This window comes from Aethalodelphis obliquidens, unplaced genomic scaffold (genome assembly GCF_003676395.1).
Source record: "Aethalodelphis obliquidens isolate GAN/ISIS:26980383/991018 unplaced genomic scaffold, ASM367639v1 scaffold57, whole genome shotgun sequence".
NCBI lineage: Eukaryota > Metazoa > Chordata > Mammalia > Artiodactyla > Delphinidae > Aethalodelphis > Aethalodelphis obliquidens.
The window spans coordinates 5,931,929-5,954,895 of record NW_020838001.1 but is presented as its reverse complement, the minus strand read 5'-3'; the positions used below and the strand labels follow the sequence as shown (position 1 = coordinate 5,954,895).

The following is a 22,967-nucleotide window of genomic DNA, read 5'->3' as shown; positions in this document are numbered from 1 at the left end:
GTGGAATGAATGCATGGATAGCTGTATAGAATCTCAGCTTAAATACATGCAATCAAGGCTGATGCTGCTTCAGCTTTACTGTATTATGTGCCTGGCAGTCTGAGAAGCCCTTTGTATATGTTTCTTCTTCTTTTTTTAAAAAAATTAATTAATTTATTTATATTTTGTCTACATTGGGTCTTTGCTGCTGTGCGCGGGCTTTCCCTAGTTGAGGCGGGTGAGGGCTACTGTTCGCTGTGGTGCCTGGGCTTTTCATTGCGGTGGCTTCTCTTGTTGTGGAGCATGGGCTTTAGGCGCGTGGGCTTCAGTAGTTGTGGTGCATGGGCCCAGTAGTTGTGGCTCGTGGGCTTAGCTGCTCCGCAGCACGTGGGATCTTCCCAGACCAGGGCTTGAACCCATGTCCCCTGCATTGGCAGGTGGACTCTCAACCACTGCGCCACCAGGGAAGCCCCTGTTTCTTCTGATTTTAAAAGACTCTTTAAAACTTTCTTCATGGGCCGAGTGTCTAGTGAAGAAGTCTGCTCTGGAGGAAGGTCACTTTATAGAAACACAGATTAAATAATCATAAAATCCAATGACAGATGACAGATAGTTTTTAATATTAATAAAAAAAAAATCTCGGACTTCCCTGGTGGCACAGTGGTTAAGAATCCACCTGCCAATGCAGGGGACACGGGTTCGAGCCCTGGTCCAGGAAGATCCCACATCCCGCGGAGCAACTGAGCCCGTGTGCCACAACTACTGAGCCTGCACTCTAGAGCCCGTGCTCTGCAACAGGAGAAGCCACCGCAGTGAGAAGCCCACACACCGCAACGAGGAGTAGCCCCTACTTGCCACTAGAGGAAAGCCCACGCGCAGCAACAAAGACCCGATGCAGCCAAAAAAAAGAGTGTTTGCGTATCCCCATGAGAACAACAATGCTAATGCATCTTGTCTAAAGCACGCTTTTATTCTTCACTAATTATATTCACATCCAAAGTCACGTGTGAGCCCCTGTGTATAGGTGATGTGTACGTGGGATGGACATCTCTGTCCCTATTTCACAGGCAGGAAAACTGAGGCTCAGAGCAGAGATGGGTCTGCTCAGCGTTCTGGGGCATATATGGTTGCCACACTTTAGAAAGGTCTTGGCCGGGACCCTACCCCTCTGGGGAGCCTCCCTGGACCAGCCTCGGTCAGCCGCTGGTCCTCCATCACACTGCCGACACGTTCCCCATCTGAGCATCCCCAGTCACGGTTGCTCACTGCATTGTCTCTCCCGCTGGACCTGTGTGGTGGCCACCAGACCAGTGGTTCTCAGCCAGGGGCAATTTTGCTTCCACCTCCAGGGGACATTTGGCAGTGTCTGGAGACATTTGCGGTTGTCACAACTGGAGGATTGGGACACTACTGGCATCTAGAAAAGCTGCTAAAGACTCGATAATACGCAGGGCAGCCTCCACAGCAAAGAAGTATTTGGTCCAAATGTCAATAGTGCCTGCTCTAGACACAGCAGCTGTTAAGCACTTGAGATGTGGCTGGACCAAATGAAGACACCAGATTTCAAAGACTTAGTATGAAAATAAGAATGTAAAATATCCCATTAATAAGTTAAAAATGTTGACTACCTGTGGAATGATATTTTGGATATATTGTGTTAAAATAGATGGCAAAAATTAATTCTACCTATTTTAAAAAATGATTTTAATTGTAGCTACTAAAAAATGTTAAATCGCATATATGGTTCGCATTACATTTTGAATGGGCAGCGCTGTGCTAGACGGTACATGCCATTTGAGCAGGGGTCTGTCTGAATCTCTCTGGGTTTGCTCATCGTTGTAAATGCAACACTAAGCAGAGAGCTGACACATGCTGGCTGCTTGGTAGATAGTTGTGGGAGAAGGGAGGAAGGAAGGAAGGGAAGAAGGAAGAAAGGGAGGGTCAACACCCCCAGGAGCTGCCCTGCTAGGACCCCCAAGAACCCATTGGTGAGCCCAGAATTCTGCCTCCAAATCTGGTATTTAAGGCAGCTGCCAAGGAGAGCTGCTTCCTTCTAGAAGGTGCCCTGGATGCCTACTGTCCCTGGTTCCCTGGCCTGGCCCTCCTCTGGGTCTTCTCGCCCTGTTTCCTCCCACTCGACCTGGCCGACAGTAATCTTGGGTGAGTCACTTAATCCCTTGTTTTGTAGCTTCTTCCCTTGCCACCTGCCCCCCTTCTGGTCCCCATCAGCAGGAGGTTCACTTAGATTTTTAGAGCTATCTGTCTGAGCCAGGATCCTCTGGGTTCTACATCCAGACAACAGGGAAGCAGTCGCAGGCTTTCTGTGACTTTAATTATCTCTAGCAAATGGGTTGATCATCCCCACAGGAAAAAGCTATGAGCCCCGGAACACGTATTTGGAAACGTCTGTCCTGTCCTGATAATGGGCTTTCTGAGAATACGGCTAATTCTTCATCATTACACAACACGGAGGTGATTGAGCAAGTGTCAGCCGCAGTGAACGCCAGCTGGATTTGACTGGATTCTGTCCCCAAATATTAAAAACAGGTCAGTTTTCTTCTCAGCCCTCTAAAGATTTGTGGATGGCCTGGGCATGGCATCGCGGGACGACTGACTCTAGGTGGCATCGGGAGAGGATGTCCAGAGGGGATCTATTTTAATCAGGAACACCAAGTCGCTACACGATTGGCAACACCTACCAGCCTGGCCTGGAAATTGGAATTTACAGGCAAAAATGACAAGTCTGTTTTCATCTAAATGTTCCTGGGATTTTTTTTCCCCTTTAAAAAAAAAAAGTCTGACTGTGAGAGAAAACATGCCCATGAAATGGCAAAATATAGGAAAATACAAAGAAAAAATAAAACTTACCCAGAATCCCATGACCCAATGATTATCACTGCAAACATGATATCTTTCAGCCTTCTCTTGTACATAAATATTCATAATTTATTGTGTATAGTATTTTCCAATATTGTTATCAAACGGCCTGTGCCAGTTGAAACGTTTTTTTTTTTTTGCTGTATATCAAGAACATTTTGTCACATCTCATGCAATAGTCGACATCAATTTAAATGACTGCAGAGCCCTTCACTAGGAAAGCAAACCAACACCGACTTAAACAACTCCCCAATATTTAGGCTGATTCCAACTTTTTGCTATTGTAAATAACTCTACAATGGACATCCTTGTACATAAATCTTTGCACACATCTCTGATTATTTCCTTAGGGTAAATTCCTAGAAGAAAAATTACTGGTGAAATGATTCACACATAGTAAGACTTTTTTTTTAAATTTAAAGCACCCTTATTTTTATTTTATTTTTAAAATTTATTTATTTATTTATTTTTGGCTGTGTTGGGTCTTCGTTGCTGTGCACAGGCTTTCTCTAGTTGCGGCGAGCGGGGGCTACTCCTCGTTGCGGTGTGCGGGCTTCTCATTGCAGTGGCTTCTCTTGTCGCGGAGCACGGGCTCTAGGCACGTGGGCTTCAGTAGTTGCGGCACACGGGCTCTAGAGCACAGGCTCAGTAGTTGTGGCGCATGGGCTTAGTTGTCCCGCGACATGTGGGACCTTCCTGGACCAGGGCTTGAACCTGTGTCCCCTGTATTGGCAGGCGGATTCTTAACCACTGCACCACCAGGGAAGTCCCCGTAGTAAGACTTTTGATAAGTACTGTCACGTTAGTCCGGAAAGTTTATGATAAATAACATTTCCTATAACAATAGAGTCTTTTCTCTCCCACTCCCCTGCGACTTTGCCAGTCCTGGTAGATACCAATTGAAACGCAGAAAAAATAAATAAATAAATAATTCTACTGTCTCGAGAAGAACACTGTTAACAATTTGGTGAATGTTTTTTCCAGACTGTTTTTTGTGCACATGTTTATAGATATCTGTGTGTTTTTCAGATCTGGAATGATGTATACATAGTGTTTTGTACCCTGATTTTTGAATTCAGTATACTGTCCTTATCTTTTATGAAACATCCTTCTTTTCCTTGACTCCATCCTATTATACTGGAAATCTGTACTGTAGCATCCCTCACCAATTCCTTGATGCTGAACGTATAGACTGCTTCCGACTATTCCCATATAAATGGTATGGGAGTAAATTTCCTTCGTTATCCGTAGTTTCTAAATAATTCCTTAGAAACAGAAAATGCTAGAACAAAAACAATGCACCTTGTAAGGATTTTAACATATGTTACAAAACTCAGAAAGACCAAGGCCATCTTCCCTCCAGTAATCTGAGAGTTGCATCACTGTCTGTTTCTGTTCTTTTTTAATATTGCTACTCTGAACGGCATGAAAAGTTATCTCATTATAGTTTTCACTTGAATTGCTTTGACTGCTAATGAATTTAAACATTTCTCATAAGTGTATTGCCCATGTGCATTTCTACTTTTGAGATTTGTCTCTCATTTTTCTTTAGCCATTTCTACTGATCTGTGAGAGCTTTGTATATTTTGAGAGTCTTAATACTTTGTCATATATGTTGGAACTATTCTTCCTAGTTGTTATGTGTTTTTAAAATTTTATTAGTGGTGGTGTTTGATGTCCTGGAGTTTTTAGTGTTTATGTTGAATCATTTTGTCTTTTCCTTTGTGGCGTCTTTTCGGGGAATGATTTTTAGGGCTCGTTGCCACAGTGGACAGTTAGACAGATATCCAGACTGAACTAGATGATGTCACACATGTACAGTGAATAAGATGGCCTTTGACTTTGGAGGAGCTGTGTCGATCACTTGGCAATGCAGCCGGTCAGTCAAAAGCCCTCTGTCTTTCTTAATTTTTATTAGGAATCTGTCCCTAACTATGTAGCAGAAAGAGCACTGGGCAGAGTCAGGGCCGCTGACCTTGGGCCGTGCTGCTAACTCACCATGGAGCCGCCGTCCCCTCATTTGTAGAATGAAGGAATGATCAGGATCTTTTCCTTTCACCCCTAATTGATCATAGGATGACCTTAAACAGGGCCCTAAAAATCACTCCCCAGTGAAGCCTGTTCTAGGCATATAAAGCCAGACCCCCCAAAGAAAGATAAAATGATGACATCATATAAACATTCAAAATTCCTGGATGTCAAGAAAGACCACAAGTACAATGAAAAGAGAAAGAACAAGCTAGGAAAAATATTTTCAACCATTACATCATTAGCTCTCCCCGACCCGGCCAATGGACAGATAATTCCTGCTCCTCCTCGCTCAGAGGGTGGCGGAGGGTGAAAGGAGCCCGGCACACTGCAGGGCTCAATGCAGGCTTCTTATTCTCATGAAGGAATGAACGAATCAATGATGAAACCTGCATCCTAGGCGGTGTGTGTGCCTTCCTTTAAATTGAATGGAGATGGAACGCCTGGGCCGGGGAAGGAAGTGGTTTCACTTCTGTTGTTTCCTGCGGGGTCACTGCAGAACCTCTGAGCTCATCTGGAAAATGGGTTTAGAACTGTTTACTCCCTCAGTTCCAGCCTCCTCCCTCCCAAGGGATGTCAGTTGGATGAATCAGAGCATAGGTATTTTGGCCCAGCCATTGTTTTGACAATAGGAGTGATTAAACAGATAGTTTATTTATATTACTCTCATCGTTTGCACCCACATGTCCAGAAGAGCTTTGTTCATAGGTGTACACAAGAAGGGGACTTTCTGCAAAGTCAGAAACCGGTTGTGGGAAGAAAATGGGGGCATCGTCGAGGCAAAAGAGCTTTTATTTTTTTCACAGGGTTCCTTTTCACTTTAAACTGGTTCTTTTCTGCTCTTGTGTGGCCTGGAATGTCTGCTGAACTACAGGCCTGAGGAAGGACTTGAGTTGCAGCATGAAAGATTGGGTCAGATGTCAAGAGAGACTTCCTGGTTTATGAGATTGTGTGGGTAGAGGAAAGAGCGAAGGAGGAAAGTCACACCACCTCCTTCCCTGTGAGTAAAAGGCGGTTAGCTTGGAGACACTCCAGTGCCTGTGGGTGAGACCCTCTCCCCACCTTCCCAGAGACCTGGGAAGCAGCAGTGGAGACAAAGCACAGCCCTGCTGGGAGGTTCCTGAGAGAAAATGCAGTACCTCCCTCCCATTTCACAGGTGGAGAAACCAAGGCAGGACCGTGCAACAAATATTTACCAAGGACCTCCCGTGTGCCGGGACTGTTCTGAGCACTAGGGGTATAGCAGTAAGTGAGACAGATGACTAGCAAACAAGGTCAGGGACACAGAGTTAGATGTTGGGGAGTGATGGGGCTGGACTGGGACAGGAAGTAATGGGGGAGGAGGGGTGGAAAGCATCCTTAAAGGAGTGGTCGCGGTAATGCAAAATGAAATGACTCACCAAGATCTCACGGAGATACAGTCAGAGTCTGGTTTCCTGACTCTTAGTCAATGGCTCCTCTGGCTCCTCCAGGGTGTTTTGGTTGCAAGTGACAGAAAACTCAACTCAAAAAAGGCTTATGCCCAAAGAAAATTGAGTGACTAAAAAATCTGAGGGTAGATCAGGAATGTCTTGGTCCAGGTTCTCAAACAATGTCGCCAAGCCCTGCCCTCTCTGCATGTGTCTGCCTCTTCCATGGGGCTTTTAGTTCTCAGGCTCCTTGTGGGAGCAAGATGACTCCAGCAGCTCCAGGCCTGCATCCTGGGAGTCAGGCTCAGCGGGACAGGTTGCTTCTCCTTCCCTAGCAATTTGAACGAAAGTTCTGGGCCTGACTCCCTCGGCCAATTTTGGGCCACAGACCAATTTCTGAACTGCTGGCAGTGGCTTAGGGGACATTCTGCACCAATTGTCCAGGCCTGGGTCACAGGCCCACCCAGGAGCACTGGGCTGAGAGAAGGGACAATGTGTTCCCAGGTGAATTCTGAGCATTGTTGGCAAAGGGAGGAGGATGGATTCAGGCCAGCCCAAACCCAGCCATGACAGCGATGTCATCCTGCTGTCCACGCGGTAGCCCCACCAGCCACTTCCCCAGGCTGTGTTGGTCGCTGACTGTTTGCTTCCATCTCTGTTTCCCAGAGCTCAGCCTTCAGGATATAGAAGATACTTCTCTTTTTTTCAGTCCTCCAGGATCTTGCAATTTACTTGAGGAAACAAATCCTATATCCTTATTTTCATCCTGTCTTTTTGTGGTTTGCTAATGCCATGAACTTTCTGTCCACAAAGGGAAGGATGTCTGTGGGCTGAAGGAGTCAAGTCAGGCAAAGGAGGCTTCTAGTGCATTTCAAAGAGGAGGGGGGGTGTTGTATCGGGCAAGGGTTTGCAGAGGGTAAAATTCGACAGTGTGTGCAGGATGCCAGCTATGGTCAACTGCACGCATAGCCATTTGATGATGGTTGGTTGTGATACATGGTTGGGATTTGTATAGTTCTTGTACCACTGGTACTTTACAAGATTATAAGGTAGGAACCAGACAAACGTGTATTTTAGTAGTCAAGTATTTGCTCCAAATTTGTGTTCAAAACAAATATGTTATTAACTTATCAGACCTGGTTAATATGGACAGGGGTGAAGTGAAAATTAAAAAGCAAAAAGGAGGGGGAAGAGTCGATTTAAAGAAAGCTCCTAAATGGTTTGCAGAAATGGCGAAAAATATTGTAATGAGAATGAGTCAGGTCTGGGAAATGCTGGTCTAGAGCCTGGATTCTGGGATCTTACTTGGATTCCAGCGTCAGACCCACTGTGCGTCTGCAATGCAATTTTGGGCAAATGGCTTCACCTTTCTGAACCTTCAGCTTTCTTACCTGTAGGATGGGGCTGAGACAGGGACCAGCTTCGTGGGCTGTGGCGGAACCCTTGAGACAGATAATGTGTGTGAAACACTTAGCGTGGTGTCCGACGCGAGTGAAGGGTCATTCAGTTAGCTATCAGTAATCTGTTATTTTTCACAGGAAAGGGAGGGAAGGCAGCCCAGGTAGCAGGCAGGGCAGGAGCAAAGGCCCAGAGGTGGGAATGGACATGGCAGATTGGGGCCTGCTGTGCGTGTGGGATCTTGTGGAAGAACAGCAGGGGTGATTTGGGGTCCGGAGGGGAGGATGTACCATTTGAATGGAAACCCCAAAAGGTGAATAAGGCTCCTCTGGGGGTTGGGACTCACTGCTCCCTCCTGAATCTTTCCCCTCCCAGCTGACCACCGACCACTACCATCCTCCCTGTTCCAAGTCGAGAGCTGTCTGTGCAGGCAGGTCCGCAAGAACTGGGGTGGTGCTCCATAGAGCTAATCTATGTTGTTTATCTTTTACACACCATTAACCACAAATTAGCTGATTCTTTTGTGGCCATAAATTAATAGATTCCATTAGTAAACAGTCAATTACAGGATGATTACTTTTTCTCCCTGAACCTCGAGTTTTTTTATAGTTATTTGAGAGCATTTGATGCCGTCTTCTTCCCACTCCCGGTCTCCTTTCTGTGTTCTTGGTTCATTGGACCGGATCTTCCAAATGGACTGCAGAGGCTGTGGGTGGGTGGCGTGGATTCTCTCTGTAATGAGCTTGTAAGCAGCAGCCTGTTTGTTTTGCAGAAACAAAACCGACCGAGATTTATGTTGAAGAGAATTTTTATTTCCAACACAAACCAAAACAGCAAAGTTTCCATCTCCTTTTATTTCTGTGTATGCCATAAACATATTCTATTTGTGTTTTCTTCAATATCTTTCCTACTTATTGGGCCTCATTCTGGTAAACCCCTGATAATCTTTTTTTTTCTCTACTTATCCATCCATGCATCTTATCATCCATCCCAGTATCCATCCATCCCACCATCCATCCATCAATCCTTCCGTCCATCCATCCATCCATCCCTCTAACTGTCCATCCCACCATCCATCCATGCATGCCTCCATCCATGCATCCACGCCTCCATCCATCCAACCATCCTTCCTTCTGTCCATATACATCCTTCTATCCTTGGCTGGAATTTCCAAGAGGGATACTGATCCCACTGTATCCATCTGCCGAGTCCTAAAGTATTCAAGTAGTGAGATGGAGTTAGTCTTTGGAACCCATAGCCATAAATCTACTACAGGGATGGCAAACCTAGTGCCCTCAGGGGGTAGGCAGGTACCTTAAATAACTAAAAGCAAAAAAATGTCCCAGGGCTTCAGTGAACTGTGGGGTTGTAGCTGTTCCTAAAGCCTTCTAATTCAAATTAAAAACAAAATGCAGTATCTTTAGACCTTAGGTTTGTGACTGTTGCTGTATCAGCCGGAATTCTTTGGTTGCAAGCAATAAAAACAGACTCTTCTAGTAGGCTGAATAATAGTCCCTGACAATGTCCATGCCCTAATCCCCAGGGCCTGTGTATATGGTATCTTACATGGTAAAAAGGACTTTACAGATGTGATTAAGAATTTTGAGATAGGCAGATTATTCTGGATTATCCAGGTAAGGCTGATGTCATCAGAAGGGAGGCAGGAGGGTCAGAGTCAGTGGTAGGAGATGTGAAGGAGGAAGCAGAGTTTGGGGTGATGCAGGGAAGGGACCATGAGTCAAGGAATGAAGGCAACCTCTAGAAGCTGGAAACGGCAAGGAAGTAGATTCTGCCACTTTCAGAAAGAATGCAGCCCTGCCATCGTTTGACTCTAGTCCAGTGACTGATCTTGGACTTCAAACCTCCAGAACCACAGAATCATAAATGTGTGTTGTTTTAAGTCATGAAGTTGATGATAATTTGTTACAGCAGCCGCAGGAAACTCACCCACTAAAAAAACAAAACAAAACAAATTATTGAAAGGCCTTTTAGTAGCCTCCAGCTCCAACTCAGAACAGAAACTCAGGGGGCTTCTCTGGTGGCACAGTGGTTGAGAGTCCGCCTGCCGATGCAGGGGACACGGGTTTGTGCCCCGGTCCGGGAAGATCCCACATGCCGCGGAGCGGCTGGGCCCGTGAGCCATGGCCGCTTGGCCTGCGCGTCCGGAGCCTGTGCTCCGCAATGGGAGCGGCCACAACAGTGAGAGGCCCGCGTACCGCAAAAAAAAAAAGAACAGAAACTCAGGAAAGACCATAGTCAGGGAGAGTTCTGGGATTTTAGAGAGCAAATCTGAGGGATGATCCCTTGGGCACCTCTGCTGGGATAAAATCAGCATTTCCCATCCTTGTTTAAGGCTGCTCAAATTTCACATTCCTAGGAGAGGCTCTGATTGACTCAGCTTGGGTTACCTCAAACAGGCCGCCTCACTGGAATGGAGTTCCCCAAAGCAAAACCAGGGCCACGCTTGAGTGACTTGTCCCTCCATGCCCAGTCAGCTCTGGCCAGGGATGGAGCCACAGACTATAGATATGGCGGTGGGGACCCCTCTACAAGGACGGGGGCCTGGGCAGATGCTCCAGCATGGCCTAAAATATTCCCAGCTCTGTTCCATCCTTGGCAAGCCCAGCCTTGGGTGCCTTCTAGTTGGACATCTGAATTCTCAGCCTCCAGGAGGGCGATTCAATCCTTGTGACCTTAGCCTGCGGTCTCAGCCCCATGCTGATTCTTGCCGGGACTAAAGCACCCACCTCCTAACCAGGCCTGGTGTTGGGTCTTTTCTCTTCAGCTGCCCACCTTTCCAGCACGGGTCCAGTTTTCTTAAATAGAAACATATTTAAATGGGGATTTTCAGCCTCAACACTGCTGACATTTTGGGCTGGATCATTCTCTGTCCTGTGCACTGTAGGGTGTTTAGCAGCAACCCTGGCCTCTGCCTGTGAGATGCCAGTAACCTCCTCCTCCATATTCTGGCACCAAAAATGTCTCCAGACATTGTCAAGTATCAAGGGCAAAACCGGCCCCGGGTGAGAACCACTGGTTTGAAGCATTACTTCTGTCCCTATCCATCACCTCTGCCACCACCACCGGATCCAGGCCACCATTCTGTCATCTCAGCAACTACAGGAGTCCTTTCCTTGGTCTTTCCATTCCCTCTTGACCCTTCCAGTCTATTCCCCATAACCAGCTGGAGAGAGATTTCCTAGAAAGCAGATCTGGTGTCCTGGCACTCCTTTGTCTAAAAAACGCTTCTGGGGTTCTCCAGAGGTCCTTGACAATGTCCCAATCACTCACCATGTTCTCTGAGATCTGCCGACTTCCCCAGCCTCGTACCCCAATACCTTTCTCCTTATTCTCTACGCTTCAACCATATCCCGAACTTCTACACATTCTTCCAATGGATTTCCCCACCCCTGGGCCTTTGCACTTGCTGTTTCCTTTGCCTGGAACACTCATCCTGCCACTCTTTGTTTGGTTAACAGTTACTCATCTTTGAGACCTGTTTCAGTTAGGAATGCTTTTGTTTAGCTGTAATGACACAAAAACAGACAGTCTGGAGGCAGTTGGTTTCTGGGTATTGGTTCTGTGACTCAGGGCTGTTATCTCTGGGATCCTCTTGGCCTTTCCCTCAGGGCCACAAGACGGTTGCCTGAGCTGCAGACATCCCATCCCTATTTAATGCAGGAAGAAGTAGGACAGTGGAGCCAACAGACTTCAGCTTGCATCTCATTAGTCACAATTGTCCCGTGGCAATCCATGCTGCAATGGAGGCTGAGAAGGTAGGTGTTTAATTCTTGCAGCCTTGATAGAGGGAGTAAGTAAAGGAGAATGGAATTGAGAATGCTATCCATTAAGTGTTGTCTTAAATGTCACTTCCTCCTGGAAGCCTCCCCCGATTGCCTAGGTGAGGTCAGCTACTCCCATTATATGCTCTCCTAGCACCCTATACCTCTCCTTCATACCCTTATCACAACTATAATTTATTCATTTACTTGTGTATTTGATAATGGGCATCTGATTGTTTTCTTGGTCTGTGATTTAGTGAGTTCAGTCCTATTTCTCCGGCCCAAGTGTGGTGCCTGGTATACAGTAGGACCTCAATGATTATTTCTTTCTTTTTTTTTTTTTTTTTTTGCGGTACGCAGGCCTCTCACTGTTGTGGCCTCTCTGGTTGTGGAGCACAGGCTCCAGACGCGCAGGTCCAGCGTCCGTGGCTCACGGGCCCAGCCGCTCTGCGGCATGTGGGATCTTCCCGGACTGGGGCACGAACCCGTGTCCCCTGCATCGGCAGGCGGACTCTCAACCACTGCGCCACCAGGGAAGCCCACAATGACCATTTCTTGCCTTCCTGCTGCCAAATAATTCCTGCTAGAGCACAGAGAGGCCCTGACCCTGTCCTGCCCAGGACTTTTGTTGCCTCTGAGCGGAAAGACAGCCTCTTTTCGTCATCAGCTTTCCCAGCAGTGGCCGGCCTTGTTTTGGCACGTTTTCTACCCAGCCTCAGTTTCTGGAGCAGGTCCACCTGTGTTTCAGTTGCACGTCTGTTGGCCACGTGCTGATAAGGAGCGGAAACTTGTATGCAGATCAGTTGTGAGATACGGCACTGGGAAAAGATGCTGCTCCTGGTGGGGCTGCCCCTGGGCTCTGGGAGGATGCAGGTTCTGGGCTCTGGGAGGATGCAGGTTCTGGGCTCTGGGAGGATGCAGGTTCTGAGTTTCCTGGGACAGCAGGCAGGGCCCTGCCTCCTCATCCTGTCCCGCCTACCTGCCAGCTGGGACTTCCGGGTTTCCTTACTGTGCCCATTTATTGATCCGGTTGTTTACCGTGGGTTTTATATTTTTTTCCCATCAGACAAAGTAACATCACGTGTTCACACTGTGCATCTTTGTCGAGTGCCTGGTAATATGTGATTCTGCAGATAGGGGGGGACACAAAACGGAGGCAGTTCTTGTACCCCTGGGGGCGGTAGTCTGGTTTGGCAGACAGACACTGGCGTCAGTCAAAGACATAAATAAATGTAAACCCACAACTACCGCAAGTCCTGGGAAAGAGAGGAAATGGTGCCGGAGGGCCCAGCAGAAGGACATCGCCCAGGGAGGTTAGAAGGGGCTTCCCGGAAGCCATGATGACCACGTTCAGAGAGGAAGGAAAACAGGAGGACAGCAGGTGAAGGGGCCAGGAGGATGTGTTCCGGGTAGGGGGATCACATGGCAACGGCCCTGAGGGGCCAGCACGACAGGCTGAGAGTGGTTGTTTCCTGGGCTGCAGATGGAAATTCCCTTCTCAGTTAGTATCCAGGGGTTGGACACTGGCAGTTCCATGAATGCCACGGGTTCACCATTTATTGGCAACCTACTGTGCCCCCCAGCCTGGTGCTATGCCCAGGGACCCCCAGATGAGCAAACGTCCCTACCATGCATAACTTTTCTCAAATGGGCAGAAGGGGTGGGTGTAGGGGTGGGTGTACCTAACCATTGACAATAGGGAAGTCTGCTCTTGTTCAGACTTAAAGCTGTTTCCAGGCAGATGGCTCAGTCCGCCAGGTACCTTGGATGCTGGCTGTGGGCAAAGAACTTAGCTGGTGCACCTGGGGCTCTTCCTACCAGGAGCAGGCCAACAGTTTCCCAGGCAGGGTGAGTTTTGAGTTTATTCAACATCCAAAAGATCAAATCAGAAAAGAAAAAAAAAAAAAAGGAAAAGGACAAGTTCTTTCAAGCCACATCCAACATAGGAAAAACAAACATTTCCTCTCCCTATGGACTTTCTGGTCAGTTGTGAATTTTAGTAATGCCACAAAAGGCTGACCCTTTTGGAGGAAGAGAGAAATTTCACATTTGGTCACCAGAATTAAATGAAGAGAAGCCAGACTGGTGGATGTCCCAGTGCGGTATCTCATCCCGGGGGTCTTACTTAGTGTGTTCAAGTTGATTCACGTGGCTGCCACTGGAGAGCTTTCTTCTCGCCGTGACAGGCAGGACCCTGGGGGGCCTGGGGGGAGATTGGGAGCTTTGGGCACCTCCGTGGCGTGCTGGTTTTGTTTGTCCCTGCCTGTGTTCCTGGCACTTAAAAAAAGAAAAAAAATTTTTTTAAAAACCTGGTCATTTAATCTCTTTGGTTACAAATGTCTTTCATTTCTCCCAAAAGAAATGAAAACACACATTGCCATGTAATGATGTTTACTGGGAAAAAAAAAAAAAAAGCCCCAAGTAAAATCAATAGACACAATCTGGATAAAATAGATCATTCAGCGACTTCCTTGTGAACTGTGCCCCTTAATCCCTGCCAGCAGCCCATGCACTTTGAGCTCTTTGGCATTTATTTGTTTTACTTTCTTGAAAGTGCACAAGTGGGGAGAGGCAGGTCCATAATCGTGCCGGGTGAATAGTGAGGACACATTCTCCGAATAGCTCCTCAGAATAGCATCCATCAGTAGAAGTTTTTCTTCTCGGCTCATGGCAGTGGATCAAATATTTAAATGTGATTTTTAGACATAAAGGCACATGAAGAGATTTGTTTGATGAAGGAGGAGTGATTTAGAAAACTCTGCTCCAATGATGGGGAAGAATTTTCCGCTGGGATGATAACTCACCTGCAACACATTTTGCCTGAAAACTTAATACCCCCTTCATGTTCTCCCAAAGGAAAAGACCCCACTGGCCAGATTCTTTGTTGGGGGCCGGGGCTGGACCCCACCAGTGGGTTTGGGGACTGGGGTGCCCTTTGCCCTGACAGCACCTGCCTCCCCATGGACGGTCCCCTTGGCAGCTCTCCGAGTTGAGTGCTGACAGCTCCGATTTGCCAGCGAGGTGGGGAGAAGTCAGAAATGATCCATCCGCCTGCTCAGTGTAGTGGGAAAGGACCTGACAGGGCCTTCGGTCCGCTCCGGTGTCTCAGCAGCAGCAGGAAACACTAACGGGAGCAGACAGCTCGGGGCTAGGGCTGGCTGCACCAGAGTGGGGAGAAAGGAACGGGACAGGCTCTGATGAGGGCACGTCAAGAGGATTCAGGTGAGACCCAAGAGGGCGGTGCCGCCAGAGCATCCTCTTGGGAGCCGGGCACCTGCCTCCCCTGGGTCGAGAGTTCCAAGAGAGGCATGACCCCAGGGGTGGTCTTTCAACTGCTGCTGGTAACCGCAGTGTCATTTGGGGTGGTCCCCCGATGGACATTTTTCATTTAGAAAAATGACTATTGGTGAAAACACCGTTAGCACTCCAAACCCATGATTTGGGGTTCTGGTTTTATTTTTTTCTAATAGAAATATCAATAATCTCTAATTGTGAAGGCTTTGCTGCAAGCCAGGCACGTTGCTGGGTAGGCATGTATGCGTGTATGAATTTATGTACACACATGCACATCTCTCTATATATATTCCTTTTAAGACTCTGAAGAGCCCTATGAAAGGTTACCAGCATCCCCACATTACAGATGAGGAAACCAATACCAAAGAGCTTAACTCTATTACTCAACACTCATCAGCCCAGTGGTTGATTTTTATAACCCAGTAATAATAAATCCTGCTTCTTTCTCCTTACAAATACCATCCCTGGAGGTGCTCAGAGGAAACCTGTTGATTAATCACTCTGTCAGCTCATGACCCTTGTGTTTTTTCAGTCCTTTTTCTTGAACCCATTCTATGATTTTGCTTATTTAAACCCCTGCTTATCATAGTTGTACTGGTTTCTACACCAGAGCAGAGCTCACGGTCCCTCTTCCAGAAAAGCCTGCTTTTCTACATTTAGGAAATAATGATGGAGGTAAAGCATAGGTGATTTGATCAATCGTGGTTGAGAAAACAACATGTTACCGTCTGTGGGCTGAGTTCGAAAGCAACCGCATTCTCACTGATGTTTGAAGCCTCAGGCAAGGCATCTGCAGTGAGGAAAGGAGTCCCTTCCCCTCAAAACGCTCTCTTCAGAGTCTCAACTCCCAGCGCTCAGACTCTGCACAGGACGGAAGCGTCTTTCCCTCCTCTTCCTTTGGGATCAGCAATTGGCCCGTTCACACCCAAGACCTGTCTGGTAGCCCTGGAAAACAGGCCGTGCAACGCACGCGTGCACACACACACCCCACTCTCGCATCACACACGCATGTGCCCCCATTCTCACAGTGCCCTCAGGCACATGGACACACACATGCACACTCGCGCTCACACTCACTTGTAGTCATTGACACACCCACCCATACACGTGCACACACACAGATGCACTCAAAGTGGTGACCAGATGTGTGCATTTGGAATTCACAGTCAAAAACCTCGTGGGACTGCACGTGGGGCAGGATGTGTTTCAGCATCAGTCAGTCCTTGGCTCACCTGAATCCAGCTGAATTCATCCAGAAGCCACTACCAGGTACCAGGCTCCGTGCAGGGGCCCAGGGGGACCAAAGTAGGAGAGAAGCAGCCAGTGAGGTGAGGGGAACACAGACTGATGGGCAGATCGGGACCCATATCTCCCAGCACTCTCTGGACCTCAGTTTTCCCATTTGTAATGAGTCGATCCCTTCACCCCCTTCCATCCTGTGGTGACAAGAAGCTCCTTTCCGGGGAGACGGGCGCCTTCAGATCCAAGGTGAAGCCTTGCCTCGCTTGCTCTGGGAAAATCGAGCAGGGGAGTGGCTGGGAGGCAGCTGGTCCCTCACATGTGCACCTGCTGAGCCAAACGTTTGGGCCCTGCCGCCCAGGGGTGCCATGGTTCAGTGGTTAAGACACAGGCGCTGGGCCAGGCAGCCTGCATTTGAATCCTGCCTCTGCTGCTTGCAAGCTGGGTGACCTTAGGCAAATTGCTTAACCTCTCTGTGCCTGTCCCCTGACTGCTTCCTTTACACGGTCACACGTCGGCTTACACCCACCTCCCGGGAGGGGCTCACCCTGACCTCCTGGCTAACATGGCTTGTCCCCGTCCTTATGTTTCATAGCATCCAGTCACAACTTAGGACTTTATATTTATGTGGGCATTTATCCCTTTAATCTTTTCTTCCCCAGTGGACTGTAAGCTCCCCAAGAGCAGGGACTATGTCTGCTCTGCATGGTGTCCCCGCAGAGCCTGGCAGTGTGTCTGGCACACAGTAGGTGCTCAGTACTTTGATGCTAGAGCGCTTTGTAGTGACCTTGATGGATAGAAAGAGAGGCAAGTTCTTCAGAGCAGAGCCAGTAGGGCCCAAAGCTCCTTGGGAGATGTGCAAATATGGGAGGAAAACTAGGGCCTGGACTCAACAGCAGCCCACTGTCTCGATCCCCAAATAGCTCTTTCTCCTCTCTTCACCCCCAGCAGTCACAGTTCATCAATTGCACAAGAAATGTCCCTCCTGTGTGCCGGGCTCTGGGCTGCAGCGGTGAAAGCAGGGCCCACCCGTTTCCTGCTCTCGTGGCATCCAGCTGCTATCGGGTGGAGACTGACAGTAAACAAGAGAATGTCTGGGTTGAGTGTCAGGAGGGCCACGTCGGCTGTGAAGAGAGGGCATGGGGGGGGCCCACCCTGTTTGGGTCAAGCGGCTTCTCTAAGGACCACCTCATGTTGGCCGGGTGGTGGACAACTGGAAGGGCATGAGGGCCAAGGGAACAGAGTGGGTGAGCGTCCTGAGGCTGGGAGAGGCACAGGAACCGTGAGGACCTGAGTGGGGGAGATCAGGGAAGTTGGAAAGTCAGTGTCAAGAGAAAGAGGTAGGCTAGGGAGGGTCCCCAGGAGGGAGAAGGGGCCTTAGAGCCGGGGGTGGGGGGACTGGACATTCTCAGAGTGCAAGGAAATGCCATCACCCCGGAAAACAGGCAACAAGGCCCTTGTTTGGGGCACACTGGGACACACACATGGAGACGTAGCAGTTTATCCATAGAGCAGTGGGGTGCCAGCCAAGACATTTAATCAAGGGAGGGATGTGATCAAATGTGCTCGTAAGTGTTCTGCAATGAAGGGAAATCTGTGACCCGCACGGGGTTTGAAGTTCAAGGCCTGGGACTGTTTCTTGTCACCTTGCTCGTTAGAGGATGAGAAACAACAGGGGCAGCTGCAAGGACGCCACCGGCACGTGACCCCTGATGCCTCGGGCTTCTCCTTGCCACTGGCTCAGAGGAAAGAGGCCTCAGTGAACATCGGCACTTTCTCATCCAGGCTCATGCGGGCAAATGGGCCTCGGTTTCCTCCACTGCTCATCTCAGGACCTGCCCAGGGGGTCAGGTGCCTGCTCTGACCACCCTGCTGAGGCCACGCGTGCCTGAGGCCGCCCCCATGGTTGGAGCACGAGAAGCTGAGAATGGGTGTCAGCGGGGCCGTAGGTCCCTGACCCACGTGAGACGCTGACCGTTTCCTGAATAAGCCATCGCTCTTGGCCCCCCAGAGGAAGGGTAGAAGGAGGGAACTCCCAGTCAAACAGGGAAAAGCTGGAAGCAACTTCAAAATCCTCCAATAAGACACAGGATAAATACACACGTAGGCTCCAGCCTCTGTGGTAGGAAGAATAATGAGTCCCGAAGATGTCCATGCCCTCATCCCCAGAACCTTACTGAGGATGTTACCTTACACTCACCACTCGCACCCTTCCCCCAGCTTCTGCCAATGAACATACTCTCTAAGTAGAAACGGCTTCCTCTGCAAGCGCAGTCTTAAGACAAGCCCCAGCCTCGCTTCCATCTGACTTACCCCTGGGCCCCTCCTCTGTAGAAATTCTGAACCCCCTTTGGCTAGACTTGACCTCAGGAGCCGTGACTCTCCTCTGTCCCTCTCACTCACTTTCCAGTTGCCCTTAGAAACTCACAAATCCCTCTGGAATAGCTCCTGCCCGGTGGCCACCTCTTCCACCACCTCTGGTCCCCAAACATCCCTGCACCTTTAGGCAAATCCTTTGCTAACGTGGCTGAGCCTCTGCTTACTCATGTGCAGACGGGACGCTTCCCCCGACCCGTGCTGGTAGGTGGGAGCCTCCCTGGGGAGGTAGCGGGGGTGTGTCTGTTGAAGGGGAGGCGAAGGCAGCACTGCTTTGTCTGCTGCAGCCCTTCCGGGCTTCTGCTTCTTTTTTTCAGTGCTTCTGAAAAAAACTGCTCGTGAGTTTCCCTGCCCCTCTTGGAAAAGGCTTTTACCATCTTATTGCTCAGAGGAGCAGCCAGGGGGAAGGTTCAGCGTGAAGGGTTCAAATTCCCAAGCGCTTTTGTCCAAGACAGAGTGAGAGTCCAGGGCCGGGAGGAAGTGGCTGGAGCGGCCGTGGGCTGGGGCAGAGGTGAGGACGGTTCTTCCCGGCTGGGCTCTCTGACACTCCTAACAGGCCGGTGCTTCTCTCCCCGAATCCTTACCCGCCTGCCTGCTGAGATTTCCACAGGCCGTGGGAGTGGGCACTTTCGTCCCCCTCGTGTACCGGTCACGTCTGTCCCTGGTGCCTGCACAAAGTAATTGAATCAAAGAAGGAACATGTGGTCCCCCCGCATCACTGGGGACCGCAACCTCCCAGGCCCGCACCCAGGTTAACCTGCCCTCCCAGGTCCTCCCCAGTCTGTTCTTGGAGCTTCTCCCGGGGCCTTTATCTCCTCGGATCTGTGCCCATCACTGGCTGGCACGGGGAGGGGTGTGTGAGGAAGAGGGGAGGCAAGAGCCTGGTATGAGTAAGAGCCCTTGGTTCCCTTCAGATGTTTATCTGTCCATTTCACAAACCTTCCCTCTGTGGAATAACTTGTTTGGTGAAAAAGGCTTTCTTTCCTCATTTTATGGCCGGGAGGGGTCATCGGATAATCACTTCTGAGTGCTGGTCTGGGGCGAGGGTGGGGCAGGACAAGCCCCTCACCCTGGGGTGCCAGCCGCTTCTGCCATCCCCCACTTTAGGGCAGTGAGTCTGGGATGAGAGGTGGGAGTTGGGAGTGCCGCCAGGTGAAGGAGCAGGACATGTCTCCGCCTGCCACTCAGCCTCTGCCTTTAGAGGTGAGATCACCTTCCAGACTAGGCTCCACCCACCACCGTCCCTTCCCCAGGAAAAGTGGAGTGCCCCTGCTCCAGCCCTCTCCTCCCCACATACACCTGCACCGCACCCCACCCCCGCGCACCCCCGCGCTTCATGTATTCCTGCACATTCACACGGTGGGCAAGAACGCATTGTCTGCCCACGTATGTTCATCTGGGCTTCTCCTTGAGGTCAAGTCCAAGCTCATTTCTGGAGAAGAAGATCCACTCGTGTTGTAGAATCACTTGTTTATTGATTAATTGATTCAGTAAATATTGATTTACCGCCAACACTGTGTGGGCCACTGGGTCAAGCCTGAGATCAAGAAGGAGGAAGTGAGTACATCAGACACTCACCCAGCTTGTAGGAGAGAGGAGGCTTTAAACAGACACAGAGCAGGCGTGAACTGGGCACCCGCTGCATGTCAGGAACTAAGTGCTTCACCTCGGCACCTCCTTTAATCTTTGTAGAAACCCAGTCGGTAGGTTGGTTACTCTTATCCTCATTTGGGGCACGGAGGCCAGGAGGGGTGGAGTGACTTGCCTGACATCACATGGCTGGTAAGTAGCAGGGTCTGGATTTGAACCCAGGCTCCCTGGCTCCAGAGGCCACACCTGTAACCAGGACCTTGTGAACCCCAATGATAAGACCCTACTAACCATGAGAAGGGCTGGGTAATTCTAGATAATTCTGGGTAATTCTAGAAAGGGGACCTGATTTAGTCTGGAGGTCATCAAGAGGGTCTAAGGAGGGACTTCCCTGGTGGTGCAGTGGTTAAGAATCTGCCTGCCAGTGCAGGGGACATGGGTTTGAGCCCTGGCCCGGGAAGATCCCACACGCCATGGAGCAACGAAGCCCGTGCACCACAACTACTGAGCCTGCGCTTTAGAGCCCACGAGCCACAACTACTGAGCCCACATGCCACAACTACTGAAGCCCGCGCGCCTAGAGCCCATGCTCCACGACAAGAGAAACCACCACAATGAGAAGTCCGTGCACCGCAACGAAGAGTAGCCCCTGCTCGCCGCAACTGGAGAAAGCCTGTGCGCAGCAATGAAGACCCAACACAGCCAAAAATAAATAAATAAATAAACTAATTAAAAAAAAAAAGAGTGTCTAAGGATAACAGACTTGTGGTTGCCAAGGGGGGGGGGGGAGGGGAGGGAAGGACTAGGAGGTTGGGATTAGCAGAGGCAAACTATTATATATAGGATGGATAAGCAAGAAGGTCATACTGTATAGCACAGGAAACTGTATTCAATATTCCGTGACAAACCATAATGGAAAAGAATAGGAAAAAGAATATATCTATATATATACCTATATATACATCTGAGTCACTTTCCTGTACGGAAGAAATTGACACAACATTGTAAATCAACTGTACTTCAATAAGATTTATTTATTTTGTATTTATTTATTTTTTGGCTGCGCAGCCTGTGGGATCTCAGTTCCCCAATTAGGGATCAAACCTGTGCCCCCTGCATTGAAAGCACGGAGTCTTAACCACTGGACCGCCAGGGAAGTCCTAATAAAATAAAATAAAATAAAATAATAATAATAAAAAAGATTGTCTAAGGAAATGCCCTTGATGCTGCACTTGGAAAGATGGGGAGGAATCAGACACGCAAAGACTGGGAAAAAGTATGTTGCAGGAAGAGGGAGCTGCAGGTGCCACGGCCCTGAAGCAGGAGGAACGTGCATGCTGGAGGAGTGCAAGAAGGTCCTTGTGGCTGGAGCCCAGTGCACGAGTTGGCTCCCTCCTGGTAGTAGATGTGGTTACCTCCTGGACAGTCATTCACCCATCGTCCACCTTACCAATAGCACCCAGGCGAGGCTGTGCTTCACGGGAGGGAGGCTCCAACTCTGATACCGTCTCAGAATGGCTACAACTATGTCCTACACGCTCTTCCAGAATCTCGCCACGCCCCAGTGAAGAGGCAGTGTCTATTTCTTGGTCCTTTGAATCTGGGTGATTTTGTGACTGCCTCAGTGAAGATGACACAGTGAAAGTGATGCCATATGATCTCTGAGGCTGGGTCAAAAAAGGTGACATGGCTGGAGAGCTCTCAGTCTCTTTCATAGGACACTTACCCTTGGAATCCAGCCACCGTGCTATGAGGAAGCCCAGCCAAGCCCGTGTGGGTAGGTTACACGTGGAGAAAAACTGAGGCCTCAGGCCAACAGCTAGCATCCCTACCAGACGCGAGAGTGAACGAGCCTTCAGATGATCCCAGCCCCCAGCCTTTGAGAGGGCCCAGACATCCTGAGGCAGAGCCAGGCTGGCCCTCCTGTACCCTATCCAACTTCTTGACACAGCATCCACTAGAATGATAAGTGATGTCTTTGTGCTACCAGATTTTGCGGTCATTTGTTACACTGCCATAGTAACTGGGTTTCTGTGGTAAACCATGACCTATCTGGTAAGCCCATTCCCTTTTCCAGGGATTAAGGTTTGGGGTTTGGTTTGGGACCCAATCCTGGCTAATGTGAAGTAAAGGGATGTGTACTGAGCGAACTTCTGAGGAAGGTTTCCTGACTTTGAAAGAAAATTGTCAAGAAGATGCAGTCTTTTTCTACCTCCAGATAAAGCTTGGTGAGGAGATAATGCCTGGGCAACTGCAGCCATTTTGTGACTATGAGGGAGTGGTCCAAAGATGGCAGAATGGGAAGAGAGAAAGATCCTTGGGCCATATGTTATGAGACACCGATTAGCCAATCTTGAAACCATCCTAGTTCTGTGAAGTAATAGCCCCTCTTATTGTTTAAAGGTTTTGTTTTGTTTTGTTTTTTGCTTTGCCTTGAGGCTTGCAGGATCTCAGTTCCCCGACCAGGGATTGAACCTGGGCCACAGCAGTGAAAGCCTGGAATCCTAACCACTAGGCCACCAGGGGAATCCCAGTTTAAAGCATTTTGAGTTTGACCTCCACTTACTTTCCAAGTCACATACCTTCTTTCCCCTCACAACCCACGTTTCCCCTGCCCTGGCTCATCCCTGAGTTTGGGGCAGAGAAGGCTTAAAGAAGCTCTGATACACAGAAGAGGATTTCTGCCTCTAAACCCAGAGCAAGAGGTACTCAGAATGGGAATTCCAGGAGTCTGATGGTGGAGGAAAGAGGTCAAGAAAGAAAGGAAACAAATCAAGAGGAAAGACCAGTGAGGGAAGAAATAAAGAAGGTTATACCGTAAAGACAAGGAAATTAGGACAAAAGAAACTGGACAGAGAAGACCTGGGAGGAGGTGGTGGAGAGTTCAAGGCTACAGGACATTCTTTGTACCACTCCTTGATCCTAGAACCACATTCCTCACATCATCCCATGAGGCCACACAGGACAGGGATTAAACATGCAAGCTCTGGAGTTA

General features: G+C 49.0%; 1 protein-coding gene across 1 annotated transcript in view; it reads left to right on the top strand.

Annotated features, from left to right (window-relative positions):
* Window positions 1–22,967, top strand: part of TFAP2C (transcription factor AP-2 gamma) — a 169,948-nt gene that overhangs the window by 120,106 nt on the left and 26,875 nt on the right. The gene's annotated exons all lie outside the window — the stretch shown is intronic.